This window comes from Numida meleagris, chromosome 10 (assembly GCF_002078875.1).
Source record: "Numida meleagris isolate 19003 breed g44 Domestic line chromosome 10, NumMel1.0, whole genome shotgun sequence".
Classification (NCBI taxonomy): Eukaryota; Metazoa; Chordata; class Aves; order Galliformes; family Numididae; genus Numida; species Numida meleagris.
Window position 1 is genome coordinate 9,852,701 of NC_034418.1, and position 13,968 is coordinate 9,866,668.

Here is a 13,968-nt window from a genome sequence, read left to right on the forward strand (position 1 = left end):
AGTTTGGAAGTGTTTGTGCCAAATACAATGGAGCCCAGGCTGGCTGGGCAGCCTCAGGTAATATTGCAATAGAAGCACTAACAATAACAATAATAATTACAGCTAGACAAAGTGATAAGTACAAAACAAATGTCACTTTTTTTCAGCCACTGTTATGGTTACCTACAGGAGATTTATCCTTATCTGCTCCTGCTCTGTGCATTCTAGGACGTGTTTGTGTAGCCCAAAGATAAAGCTCTGTGGCATGACGTGACGTCCTCCAGTTGTACTGGGAGCCCTGCAGACAGCTCCAGAGAGCAGCTGAAGAGAAGCAGCAGATGGCCACAGCAGCACGCACCGTGCCAGCCCCGCTGCCCCATGCGCCATGGGGGTTCACTGTTCAAGGGATGCACAGTGCAGCTCAGAAGCCTGGGCTGATGGCGCTGTGTGCCACAGTGCAGACACAGCCGTGCGCAACCTCTGTGCCCCAGGACCTGCACTTTGCTGCCGGTGTTAGGGCTGCACTGAGGATGGCAGCTCACCCGGCCTCTGGAGCCAGGCTGGCTGCCCGACAGCCCGGCTGCAATTGCTGTGCCATATTTGAGCTCAGCAGCTGCCCCGAGCTGGCAGGCTGTGCGCCAGCCAGACGAGCTGCCCAGGGGTAGCGGTGAGTAAGCCATCTCTTTTGAATATTACTTGGCAGTGTCAGGATTAAAACTAAGCAACAAACCAAAACAAAAATCCAAAAAAATAAGAATAAAAAAACGCAGCAGTGATAACAGTGATTTCCCCAGAAAGGAATCAGGTAAGAAATGGTTGTATCTTCAGAAAAGGCTCACTGTGGCTTTCCAGAAGGGAGCTCACAAGCAAGAGGCGGACTGACATTTTACATGGTCTGACAGAGACAGGACAAGGGGGAATGGTTTTAAACTAAAAGAGATTTAGGTTAGAAGTTAAGAAGAAAAGCTTTACTCAGAGGATGATGAGGCACTGGCACGCGCTGCCCAGAAAAGCTGTGCATGTCCCATCATCGGATGCATTCAAGGCCAGGTTGGTCGGGGCACTGGGCAGCCTGATCTGGTAGGTAGCAGCCTTGCCCATGCTAAGGGGGTTGGAACTAGATTATCTTTAGGGTCCCCTCCAACCTAAGCCATCCTATGATTCTATGAATGCTCAGCTACAATGAAAGGCTATAGTCTTCAGCTGGCGGCTGGATACTGGATTGCACTTGTAAAACAGAACTGCCTGCAAGGGCTGAATGCCATAATTAACAGGCATTTTTTAGATATTATTGGCTAAAGCCATGTAATAGAAATACTGCCAACTATTGTTATTAAAACTTGGTTTGTTCCTTTGGTGGTAATGCATAATGACTCAACACTGCTTCAATGGGAAGATACCTTTGTCTGTTACATATCGCTACCTTCATTTTTACAATGGTTTATATGGCAAATAATACAAATTCTGAAACTTAAATACAGCTTCAGAAAGTAATTGGAGCATCACCTGTCTCCTGAGCAATCATAGTACTGGCAATACAACATGGCCTTTTATCACATTATGGCATTACTGATCCAGTCCCACTCCCACAGCAGGCAATGTGGCTTTTGTCACCAATGCTGTTTAAACAAGACTAAGCTTAAAGGGTTCTAGAACAGGGAAATACGCTAATCTAAGTTTCATGTCCATCCAGAGCATTTCTCATGCAGGTTATACACAACCACCCAGTGAACTAATGCATGTTTTTAGTAATAAACTCTCTGAGCGATACCAGGGAATACAGGTTGTGTTGAGATAATGGGCTCTGCTCATATGATGCAGCTGTCTTATCACCTAAGAGCATTTTCACAATATTGCAATAGTGACCAAAAGGCTATTTCTCAAACCTTGTCTGTCACCCAGTAGGTACCAGCTGAAAAGTTTCTGTTTGATTGCTAAAGAGTAGAAGGCAATGAACACCCATTGGCAAATCTTAGATCAGGCATGATGTGGATGTTGCACACCTCAGACTAACGCCCACCTTCACTTCAGCGAAAGGAGAAACCAGACCTGCAGACACACTAATCGCTCCTACTCTCAGAGTTCCCACTCACCTGTTTGGAAATGAACTGCAGAACCTTGCTGCTTTCTATTTACTACACTGAGAGCCAGTGATCTCTGAGTACTTCCAAAGAGTCATTAACTGCATGGTTATTACAGCATTTTATGATGTAAAATCCTCCTAATGTACATGCTTAAAAAAAATGCAATCTGTGCTGAGATTGACAGTTCTGATACAAGAGGAAAAAGGTGAAGTCCTCTCTCTGCTCAGCTGGGAGGAACACAGTGATGACACAACACTCAGGTTTGGGACAGCTTGGAGGTGTGGGTGTATGACCTGCCAAACCAGGGTCACTTCACCCGAAGGAGGGTGAGTAGCAGCACTGGGCTGTCATGTGCAAGACTCAGACCATCAGATTGTGTCAGAGTCAAAATGAGAGCTCCCGAAGCCTGGGTTCTGGCTGCACCCACTGCTGAGCACAGGGTCTGTACATCCCATCAAGCTCAGTCCTTCAACTGTTTCTAAGGGAAGGCACTTCAGAGCACAGACACTCAGCAGTGCTGGTGGTAGACACATGCAGATGTGGCTGAGGAAAGCAAAACAGGATGGCAACAGCACCAAAGGGATTTGGGCAGCCCATCCCACTGGTTTTCATTAGCGCTGAACACGAAGGGCTCTTGGACAAGCCTGTCATGTGACACTGGTAAGTGACTCTTGTCAGTAGAGCGTAGTAACATGACTGATTCCCTTTTGCAGAGCACACAGTGGCCTGTGTACTGCCCAGGGGAGAAGCAGAGCCTCAGAACAGGAAGGTGGGCACCAAAAAACACATGCGGGGCTGGAAATTGGACAGTCCCAGCATCCAGGCCAGAAATAAAGCTGCTTTTACAGCAAGCATTTCAGTATACGGTCTGGCTGTTGCTGACCTTGTCTGAGAACCTCCCCAGCAGCAAAGTGCCCATTAGTTGACAAGCTGCAGGCCTGTATCGGATGACATTGCTATTATAGGGCCTACAGAGGTGGGGAAGCTCGTGTGTTAACAAATAATACTGAGTGAATTGATTCCTCCTGTCTGCATTGTTGATGCCGCTCTATTCCCTCCACTGAACTAGGCATTAGGAGACAATTTATTCCCTTTTCCATTCCCCATGTATCACTGTAGCTAGAGTATGGTTGTAGACAGTAGAAACAGCAGAGTTGTGAATTCATCTTCTCTTTTGAAATGTTACTCCATCCACCCACACCTCTTTCTTCTTTGCTAACTCCAGTCATCCATCCCCAGGACCTACACCCACTCTGATCCCAACTCCCTGATGAACATACATAGAAACAGACGCTGATAAACAGATTGCAGCTCCTGTTCCATAGCTGTGTTTACAGGATCATTTGGATACTAAATCTAATACATAAATGAGAACCCACTGATTGAGTAAGGTCTCAGGGGCTTAGCGCTCGCTCCATGCAACAGGTTACTCAGCACAGCAGCTCTGGGTGCCCCAGGACACAGGGCTCACCCACACGGAGGCCTGACCCCAGAGAGGCTAACACTGGTCCTGATGCTGTTTGGGAACTTCTCCCCATAGTGACCGGACACACACAACCTGAGTGAGGAGACACCTGAACTGCTCAGGGGGACTCCAGCTTCCACACAACAGAGGCCCCATGAGCCGAGCTGCTGAAGGTGCCCTAGTGCCCCCACCTCTCTCCCAGGGAAAGCCCTGCATGCTGGGGACTGAAGCCCTACAGGCTTGGGCTCACTTCTGCTAAAAGTTTTCCCACTTCGTACCAACAATGCCCTGAAAAGATGGAAGATGCAGAGCAAACAGAAAATTCAGCATGGCGTACTGATGCAAAAAAAGGTTTCAAAAGGTCAAGATGGAGAAGTGGACTACCCCTGGTATTTTAACGGCTTGGCACTGATGCCATAAATTAAAAGGAAGTGTGCTGGATGTTTTATTTTGTATGTGTGGTAAACTGTACAGTTAGAGTCTGAATAAACCTCTTTTGTCAATTTTACTACCTTTCTGATATAAAAATAAATAAACTTAAACAAAGAAGGAGTGGAGACCTGCCAAGCCAGCCTACTTTGGTAAGAACTGCACTGACAAGGGAGCAATTGTGTCTTAAAGCTGAGGGGCTGAAATGATCAGCTTTTGGGGACTGGCAAACCCCTTCTGGAAGGAGCTGTGCTGTATGCAGGAGGAGTTAGTAACAGAAAAAAAAAAGGGGGGGAGGAATCTTCTAACAGGCAACAAAAAAAAAACATCATTAAAATTTCTGGTGCCAGAACTGCTTCCCTCTTTGACAGGAAGGCTGCATGTAAATAGCTGCTGTGAAATATATCAGGGTAACAGCACTTAGGAGCATTTTAATGACGATATAAAATTCACAAGTAAATTATATAATGCACTAAAGTAACTTACTAGGGTGAATATAAAACAAAGGTATCAAAAAATGATGGTTTTACTCTGCAGTGAATCTCAGCAGTGAGTTCTAGGCTTACCAGTCCAATGCCAAACATGGGAACTTCCAGTAGGCAGCAACACGTAATTACCGCTGGGTGGAGGTGAATCAACCACTTTCCGTCACGAAGCCAATGAGGGACCCTCAGACAATCTGCCAAAGGTGGGTGGGTGAGTGAGTGTTACTTTCTTGCTAGGCTCCCATCAGGGCACCACACCTTGTGATATTATCTCTGTAATAAGCAAACAACTTTAAATGATATTGTGTCACTGCAAATGAAGCAGGAGGGTGACCCAGCAAGTCAGATTTCATTAGCACATGAGGGACTGCACTCCAGCATGCAGGTACACACACACTTACCTTGGGACCCTGGAAACCGCAGCCTGCCGTGCAGAGCAATCTAAACTTTAGCCACACATGCCTGAGATTGTGTCTCCTTCATCAGAGACACACACAGACCCACAGCAGGCTTATCACTACATCAATGTCCTATTTGCTTTTCTGTGCGTCGCTGTTGAAAGTCTGCTAATGTTCCAGTTAAGAAGATTGCACATATAAGGCAGAAATTCAGGTGCTCAATCACATTAATATGGGTACAGTAAAAGATGATAGGATTATGTATATCTCTTCTAATTAGCAAGCCATGCCCAGTGCTGCCTGCCCAAGTGTTCATGCACTCAGGCTCGTTGCCTCCCACCACTGCACCTTCCTGCCTCTTTCCTCAATTGCAATTACCAGCTCCAGTTCCAGTCACAGGGGACATTTCTGGTCTGCCATGCTTTTCCAGCTGTGAACATGCCGGTGACTTCCACCAGCCCTCCACTGTTCTTACTAGCACTTCCAAGAGTTCTCCATAGAAAGGGAGTGATTCAGAAGACTTCAGAGATGTCTCGTTGCCTGGGAGCAGGTGCTGTATCCACCACAAGGAGTGAGCTTCAAGCCACGCAAGGGCATGCCAGATTGGCTCACAAGGGCCTGAACAACAATAGTTATAGATATAAGTATGATGATAGAAAGTAAGAAAGAAAATGGTTGGAAAGTCACCAGGTCAGACTGTGGGGCCGGAGCAGGAAAAATGCTTTGCTGAAGTCATACCTAGTGAAACTCAACCGTCTTCTGTGAATTCAACATGCTATAGGCTATTGTGCTCATGTGTATTTTGGCAAGTGCCTGACCCTTCCTGTTGACTGAAATACTCATGCTCTCTAGAAATGACCAGGCCCGCACCCAACTCTCCAAGCAGCTAACCTTACCCCTTCTTCTTCCTTATTTCTTCCTCTTACAAAACTAGTCAGATCTGTGCTGGGTGCCAGGGTCAGACAATACTTTACTCCACTGTCTGCTGGTCTGGTTCCTCCTCTTCTCCCATTTCTTCCCTTTAGGACTCCTGCCTTATGGTAACACAAAACCCATGGCAACAACAGTAGGAAGGTCATTCCTGGTGGCCACGCTGGGAAGAAAGGGACTCCCAACAGAGGAGAAGTAGGTGTGTCCTGGTTAGGTTGCTTCTGAATTTGACCTGCTCAGCCACTCCCTACCAAAAATTCCCTCAACCAGCACATCAGGCTCATGCTGTAGGTGTCACAAACTCCACGCATGTAATCAACTGGCTTCTCTGAAAGGGATTAGCCTAAGCATTAGCAAAGAACTAGATGTCATTTTTAAGGTATCAGTACGTTTTCTCTGGGAATACTACTGAGCAAGTCCATATGGAAGCCATTTCCAGACGCAAGGACAAGAATGCGACTCAGAACAGGCAGCGTGGATTTACTAAGGTCAAACTGTACCTGGCCAATCTGGCTGCCTTCTATGCTGGAATTATGTGCTGGATGAACAAGGTTAGGGATGCAGTGGATGTCACTTACTTTGGTTTTAGCATAGCCTGTAGCATTGTCTCCTGTCCAAACCAAACTGGGGTGGTACAGACTTGATGGATGGCCCACAGCATGCCTGGAAAAAGCACAAGCTCAATGAAGCTGAAAAGGCAATAATGGTCAACAACTAGACTTTTAATTAATTGGCATTAAGAAATAGCATTCTTCAAGGGACAGCACTAGGGCCTGTCTTCACCAGTATCCTGGATGATAGGGTGCAATGAATGCTCTGCAAGTTTGTGCATGACACCGCATTCAGAGTGTATATCATTATGCTGGAGGACAGGGCAGCCATTCACATGTTCTTCAGCAGCCCCAAAGACTAACCTGACAGAAATCTCCTCAAATACATCAAAGAGAAACACAAAGTCTGCATGTGATGCAGAATTAACCTGTGCAACAGCAGAGGATGGGAACTGAGTGGCTAGCGAGCACCTTCACTGAAAAAAGCACCTGGGGTCCAGGCGGACAGAGTGCTGACCATGAGTCAGCAGCGAGCCCGGGCAGTGGTGATGGTCAATTGCACCCTGGCTGCACAGGAGATAAAAGAACCAGATGCTCATCAGCAGTGCACAGCACAAGCGCAATGACTGCAAGCTGTAGCAGGAGAAATTTCATTGAATATAACAGGAGAAATGTTTCAAAATGAGAGCAGACATGCACTGAAACAGGTGCCCAAAGAGGAGGCTGGCTGCAGCCCTCTAGATGTTCTTTCCAACCAAAATTATTTGATGATATTTTAATTTTTTTGTTTTTTTAAAACAGCTGTTGATCTGGGAGACCTGGCTGGAGCTAAAGATTCCTAGAAAAGAATGAAGCTGTTATCTCCACAGCATCACCTGCCAGTTATTACTTATTTGTAATATGAATGAATTCAGTACATGCATCGCAAGTCCAGACAGTCAAGAGACTTCAGTTCTGAGATTTTATCTTGAAGGATCAAAGAACTGAACTTTCTCTCTCAGATCTTCAACCTGAGCAAAAAAAAAGATAGAGGTCTGTCTTTAACACACTGTCAGATTTCCAAAAAACTCCTCACTTCAGAGGTAGCGCGAGAATGACTATTTCTGGGCTTTATTTTGGATTTACGCAGCTCTCATACATTCTTGTGGCAGCAACTTGACATGTTATGAGACTTTCTAATAAAACTGTTTTTTGGCCTTAACTGTTGTAAAAACAGTGCATAATATATGGCCTCCAAATGCAACACCTACTTCAGTATTTGCATCCTACCATATATACGAGCACATTTATATGCAGCAGTCCAGGCTGCCAAAGGCTCACAAAATTTGCTAGGTACCATGAAAAATGGTTGCTGGGTCTTAGCAGAACCACACTGCAAATGCGGGGTGTGGATCCGTGAGACTGTGCCTTCCAGCAGCATGGGCTGCAGTGCCAGGTGTGCCAGCACACCAGGAGAAACTAAGGACAGAGAACTCCCCAAAACACACCAGTGTGCAAGGGTATTTTTACCTCCCAGGCTCTGGAGAGACACAGGTCACCCAGTGAGTCACAGCCCCAGATGTCCCCTGAAAAACCACAGATGACCCAGGCACTCTGCAAGCTTGCTGTCAGAACCACAATGAATGCTCAGAAAAAGCAACAGTTTTAGCCTTTATCTCTGCACCAGTTAGGGTCTATGATACCAAAACAAAACCTGGGCCAAGAAGCAAAAAATAAATAAATAAAAGTAAAAACCAGTATGTATTTGAAAGCCTGTCCAGAAACAAACAAGCAAAACCTCTTATCCAAACAAATCATAGTTACATCTTGGGTGAGACCATGTTTATGAAGGTTTAGCCAAGAAGCTTGCTTGGAGATACCTCTCCAGCATTAGCGTAACACAACCAGCCTGGACAAGCACTACTAGAAAACACTTCATTAAAATGCTGTTGTGGTATTTATTTATAGGTAGCAATTTATATCACACCCATCATACACACCAATCAGGCAGCTATGATTGTCAAATCAGCCTGCTCCTTCCACAATACCTCCTGCCCCAAGCCCACCTCTCACTGCTGCCACTCTTAGCAAAACAGCTGCTTCCCACCTGACACTGCCATCACTCTGAACAAGCCTGTGTTGGAAATTATTGAGCCCCACATGCTCCAAACACGCAGGTGGGGCATCAAAGATGCAACAGTCTCATCAAGAGCTGGACACACATCTGTGGTGCTCTGCAGCTAGGTATTCTTAACATCCCTGGAGGCATTCAAGGCCAGGCTGGATGTGGCTCTGGGCAGCCTGGTCTAGTGGTTGGCGACGCTGCCCAAGGCAGGGGGGTTGAAACTCGATGATCTTTGAGGTCCTTTTCAACCCAGGCCATTCTATGATTCTTGGGTACTATCAGTGACCACTGCAGAGCTCAACCCAGGAGCCGGCTGGCAGCTGCATTCTGCATCTGCTGGAGAATCCAAGTGGCTTTGGAACATATCAAGGATAATACCAGAGAAGCTTCTCTGTGTGTTGTGGATGCTGGTGGAAAAGCCAGTGTGATAAAACACCTTACAAGAACGCACAGGGTGTGTCTTCAGTGGGAAGAAGGGAAAAAAAAAAAAAAAAAGGAAGAAAAAAAGACTGGCAAAAAAAGAGGTTAGATGAGGTAGCTGGGACTGCCGGGGGCAATCTGAAATCAGTTTACATTAGAGCAGGTTGCTCTTGATTTTGCTACAGCAGTTGTCACGCTTGGTAAGAGTAACAAGCTATTCATACGGCAGCCACCATTGTGCAGCTCAGCACATGCAGCCTAGTGGAAAGAAATCCAAGCAAATGCAGTGACTAGGATAGGACATGAAAAAAAAATGGTTATGTAAATAAGTTTCTACTTCAGAAATCTGTGAGAACAATTGTTTCTCTGTAAGAGGACTTCGTCACTGGAGGACCTGAGGCTTTATCCTAACTCTGCACTTCGAAATGCCCACACACATCCCGCTGCAGCTCCCAGGTCCTTCCCACTGTCTGTCCCTTTCAATCTCCAGCTTTTTTTTAATACTCTCAAGTTCCTCAGCTATCTAGAGTTCCACCTTCATGCATGCCCAGAACTGCCCCAGTCTTGACAGGACCAAGCAGCTCAGCCCATTTCACACCTAACTCTGATCAGGATCCAGAAACCGGGCGTTGCTTTGCCTAAACCCCCTGAGGGCTTTGATCAGGGATTATATGTTACCTGGTGACTGTTCCATGTAAAATGCATAAACAGTCCTGGGAGCAGAGTCCAGATTCTCAAACTCCCATGTGAATGCTCAAACCAGCAGGAAAGACAGCCATGCTCCCTCGCATGCACTTGCTTTGTGGCCCAGTGTTCAACAGCACGTTGCGGAGCGCAGGCAAGCAGTGCCTAGCTCCCTGCCATGCTGTTTGGATGCTCTGTAAGAGGTGGAAGGCGAGAGCAACGACTCAAGGAGAACAGCGACCCAGTTTGTCACTTTCTGGCTGCCAGCAATCGATGTTTCCAATGAAATATGTTTGCTGTGATAGAAAGGCTGTCTGTACTCACCTTCCAGAGCAGCCATTGGGCTGACCTGAAAACTTTAAATTTTCCTAGTAGTCTCTCTGGTCACGATACTGACAGTTTTGGACCTCACGTGGAAGCATCAGACTTGCCTTGGGCACACGGTGTGGAGTGCTGGCTCTGAAGCTGGCAGGTGGGCACTGCAAATCAAGAAACATAGAGCTTAATACTCAGACATCAAAACACTCCTGGGTATTACTTCTGTGTAACTGTATTTGCAAATGGTTATGCCAGGTAGTTACTCAGCCTGGGCATTAAGTTCTTGGAGCATAAAATGAGGAGGCTGGTGAAGTAGCAAGTGCTAAGGTATAAACGCCATTGGGATAATCTGTACTGCTGCTATTGCTTCAGAAGCAAAGTCCTACCTACCCCAGCACCGCACTCACTCCGTCCCGGGTAAGGTTCTCTTTCCCTGACACACTTTGGTACATTTTCCTCTTAGTTTACAGGAGGAGGGGAAAAAGTTTTGTTTCTTCCAAAAACCAGAAAAAACTGTATTCAGACAATTATTAAATAGCAAAATGCTCCCCGCGTCTGTTTGCATTGCTCAAATAAACATTTTTTCGAGAATTATTTACTGTAAAAATGCACAAATGGTAACATTTCTTTGAAGACACATCACACAAGACCAAATACACAGAAATGCTTGGAAAACAGCCTATTCTGCACGCAAAGCAAAAGTTGTTTCTAAGTTTCACTTACGGCAGCAACTGCTTCACAGCAAGTTTCCCCATTTGCTTCTGTGCTCAGAAATTTCCTTTGGAAACCACTCAGCACACCCAGTACACACACACGAAATGTAGGGAAGGAGCTACAGGCCAAGTCACTTCTAGTAACTGCTCTCAGGTGCCAGCATAAAGAGCAGAGCTGTTCACACTGCCCCAGGTCGTGACAAGGGGGCAACACCTTCTTCTGGTATCTCAGAAGAACGTGGAAAAAGAAAGCTTTGAAAACTCTTCTGAACTGTGTAATTCAGCCAAAACTAACCCGCCGGGTTTCCAGCACCACTCACCTTTGGATTGTCACTGCATTCCCTACCCCAGGCAACACGAGGGACTTCCAGCTGAAAGCAGGAGCAGCTGTCGGCCATGCTGTACAGCCGCTGCTCTAACAACCTCACGTCCTCTGCAGCTTGGCACAAGGCAGAGGTAGAGATGCTGTCCCTGCTGGGTCTGGCCCCACGACCAGCAGCCTGGTCCAGTGGCTGGTGACCCTGCACTCAGCAGGGGGGTTGTAACTCGATGATCTCTGAGGTCCTTTTCAACCCAGGCCATTCTATGATTCTATGACCACTGTTAGCTACAGAGCCTATGGGTGCTGCAGGGCACACACAACAGGCTGGCATTTGTCACAGAGGCTGGTGGTTATTTTTACCGTGCTGCACGCGTCTATTGGTCAAAATGTAAGTGCAAAGAGGACAGCAGACAATGAGCACTCTCAGCATTTTATCTCTAAGATAGCATGAAATACTACAGTGATCTTGGGCTGTAGCTAAGCACCTGAGCACCTCTAGATGAATGTAGATATGGCAGCTTTTGAGAAAGTCATCTGCTAGAACAGAATAGGCTGTAGGACCTGTATGGAAGAAGACTGGCAGGTGAATGAAGGGTGCTCAACTATCTGAGGTGCAGCAAAGCCCAGGGCTTATGGGAGAAGAATTGTCTCTGAGGCTGGTAACTGCCAGGCATGTGAAGTGCTGAGGTACACACTGAGGAAGCATGTCAGCATGCTAATCCTCGCTGGGGAAGGCTGCACGGTCCAGCAGCAGCAATACAGCGCCCTGACCCACAGTGCTGTTTGCAGGGCACCAAGCATGCTGTTCTATGGAAATCAGCAATGGTTTCAGGAGAAAATTAACAGATGGTCATGGGGGAAATCTCCCAAGAGTTTTTTTTTCCTTCCCTGTGATAACAGACTACTTACGATTTTCTGAAACCACCTGCACAATTTCCCAGGCATTGTGGTTGGCTTCTGGTTAGAACAGAGTGTGACTGTAGTGCTGTTTGCAGCACTAAGCTTGCTTTCCATTATGTGCCTCTCACGTGTCCATGAAAGATGGCATAATCCAGAAATTCACCATCATGACAGCATTGAGGCGTGATGGGGGTTCATAACTAATGCTCAGGATTAGGTTCAGGGAATACTTAACATTTTCTAGCTAATCGCATTACTTCAGGTACCAGATACGCCAGCTTTCCCACTGACAGTAGGGGAAGAAGTAAATCCTCGCTGGTCTTTGGAAGAACAGGGCAGTGCATCAGTGTTGCTAAAGACTCCTGAAACTCACTACAACAGGAACAACAGATGTTACCCCGAACAAAGAGCAGCAAGAGGAAATAGCACAACATCCCGGGACAGGCACGGAAAGCTCCACCACCCTGGGTGTATGATGCTGTGGGAAGGTGGGGATGGGCAGCAAACATATGTCATGAGTAATGAACACGTGTATTTTCATGTGGCATCACCATTCAGCAAGGGCTGCCAGCTAGTAATGCTTGCTGCTCTCCCTGCCAGGACATGTGACATACGTCATGGCCACATGTTCCCTCAGAGCAGTGTGGCAGCATGGGATCTCGGACTTCAAGCCACCTCCCTCCTAGCCTTCCTTTTACTAGAAGGTATTCGCTCAGATCCTCAGCTCAGCCAGATTTCACAGAAGTGGGTATCAATTCCATTACAATCCCTGCTGCCCACACCAGGTGTTCTGGGATAAACATCCTGTGCACATCAGATCAGTTCAAGAATCTCTGTGAACTGTGCTGCTTGCCAACCACCCACCTGCAGCCAGTCACGCAGGTACAGACACACAGGGCAGCACCAGCCATGCCAGCTTCCCCCAGCCAGTATGTGTTCTCCTCCCTTCTTCCTTCCCTTTTGTCAGCATCTCAGAACAGTCAGGCCAACAGCAGGGTTCTGGGGCATCCAAAATACTCCTTTCCTGGCAGCCAAGAGCCACTGATGCTGTCCCCTAATGCACTCAGTCGCATAAACCCTCTTTCCATCCCACTACAAAGACCCTACAATCTCTCCCATGTGTTCTTGCCCGTATGCTCCACACCTTCCTCACCTCCACAGCTGCTGCTCAGCCTCACTCCTCTGCTCACTGCCAGTCAGTGAGTGGCTCTGCAGAAAGCCCCTTCTCACCACTCCTCTGCCACTGCCTCCAGTGGGGGCAGGCCCAGGAGCTCAAGAAGACTTTGGTACGGCTCTGGTACCAGACAGATGCTGAGCTCGCAGCCAGATGTGACCTGGCCTGCAGACAAAATCTTCCCGCACCAAGCTCGTTCCCTCCCACCTCGGTTAACAGGCATTTGGAACAGGGCTGTTGATTTGTTAAAGGATCACTGCCTCCTCAAATTGTGTTTCAGCAAGCCAGAAATTGCAGTTTGCAATCTGCATGGTTCCTGCTTCCAAAGGTGACCTCATGCACGTGTGTGTGTTTGTGCGTGTGCCCCAGCTACCTTCCTTCAAGAAATACCTGTGCATGTGGCAAAGCCCCTCACAAACCTGTGCTGTGGGTGTGTGATGCCAGTGCCATGCTGCCTGTGTTTCGGCAGTGCCTGCTCTTGCAGTGTGCACATCACGAGCTCTATTTCAGGGAATAGCTGTGTGACATCTAACGTGCCTCAGGCCGGTGCAGCTGAAGGACACAAACATTAAGAGTTACAGATGAGAATCTGTGGTTAGTTGGCAGCTGGCACAAGTATTGCTTTTTTTGATAAGCACTTTAAGTGTCTCATGAATAGGAAAATCTTTTCTAATGAATCCTGCCTGCAATCAGTAAGTGAACCACAAAAGACAGAATCCAACCCTTTTCCAAAATACTGCCTGGTGTCTCAAGACAACTGTAGTTGGGAGACAACATTGGCAAAAGCCCATGACAAGGCAGAGGTTGCAATGCACACATGCTCAATCCCTTGGAAGAAGGGTATTCTCAGACACCCATGTTTAAATTTTAACTGCTGAGTTTGGGCCAGGCTCTGAGATGACAACAGTAGTTCTGTAGGTTACATCAGTACCTTAGTGGGGTGCGGTAAGCAGGCCAGCTATCACCACAGCTCTGGACTGGAATGCTTCTGTAGGGAAAATGCACAGGTCTG

General features: G+C 47.0%; 1 long non-coding RNA gene across 7 annotated transcripts in view; it reads right to left on the reverse strand.

Moving 5' to 3' along the window:
- LOC110404145 overlaps positions 1-13,968 on the reverse strand; it is a 35,321-nt gene that overhangs the window by 6,858 nt on the left and 14,495 nt on the right. For 4 of the 7 annotated variants that reach the window (XR_002442071.1, XR_002442068.1, XR_002442069.1 and 1 more), the window contains 2 exons: positions 9,854-10,008; positions 4,524-6,433 (listed from right to left, as the gene is read on the reverse strand). This is a non-coding gene — a long non-coding RNA (uncharacterized LOC110404145). The remainder of the gene's footprint in view (positions 1-4,523; positions 6,434-9,853; positions 10,009-13,968) is intronic. The other 3 variants (XR_002442074.1, XR_002442073.1, XR_002442070.1) reach the window with 3 other exon arrangements.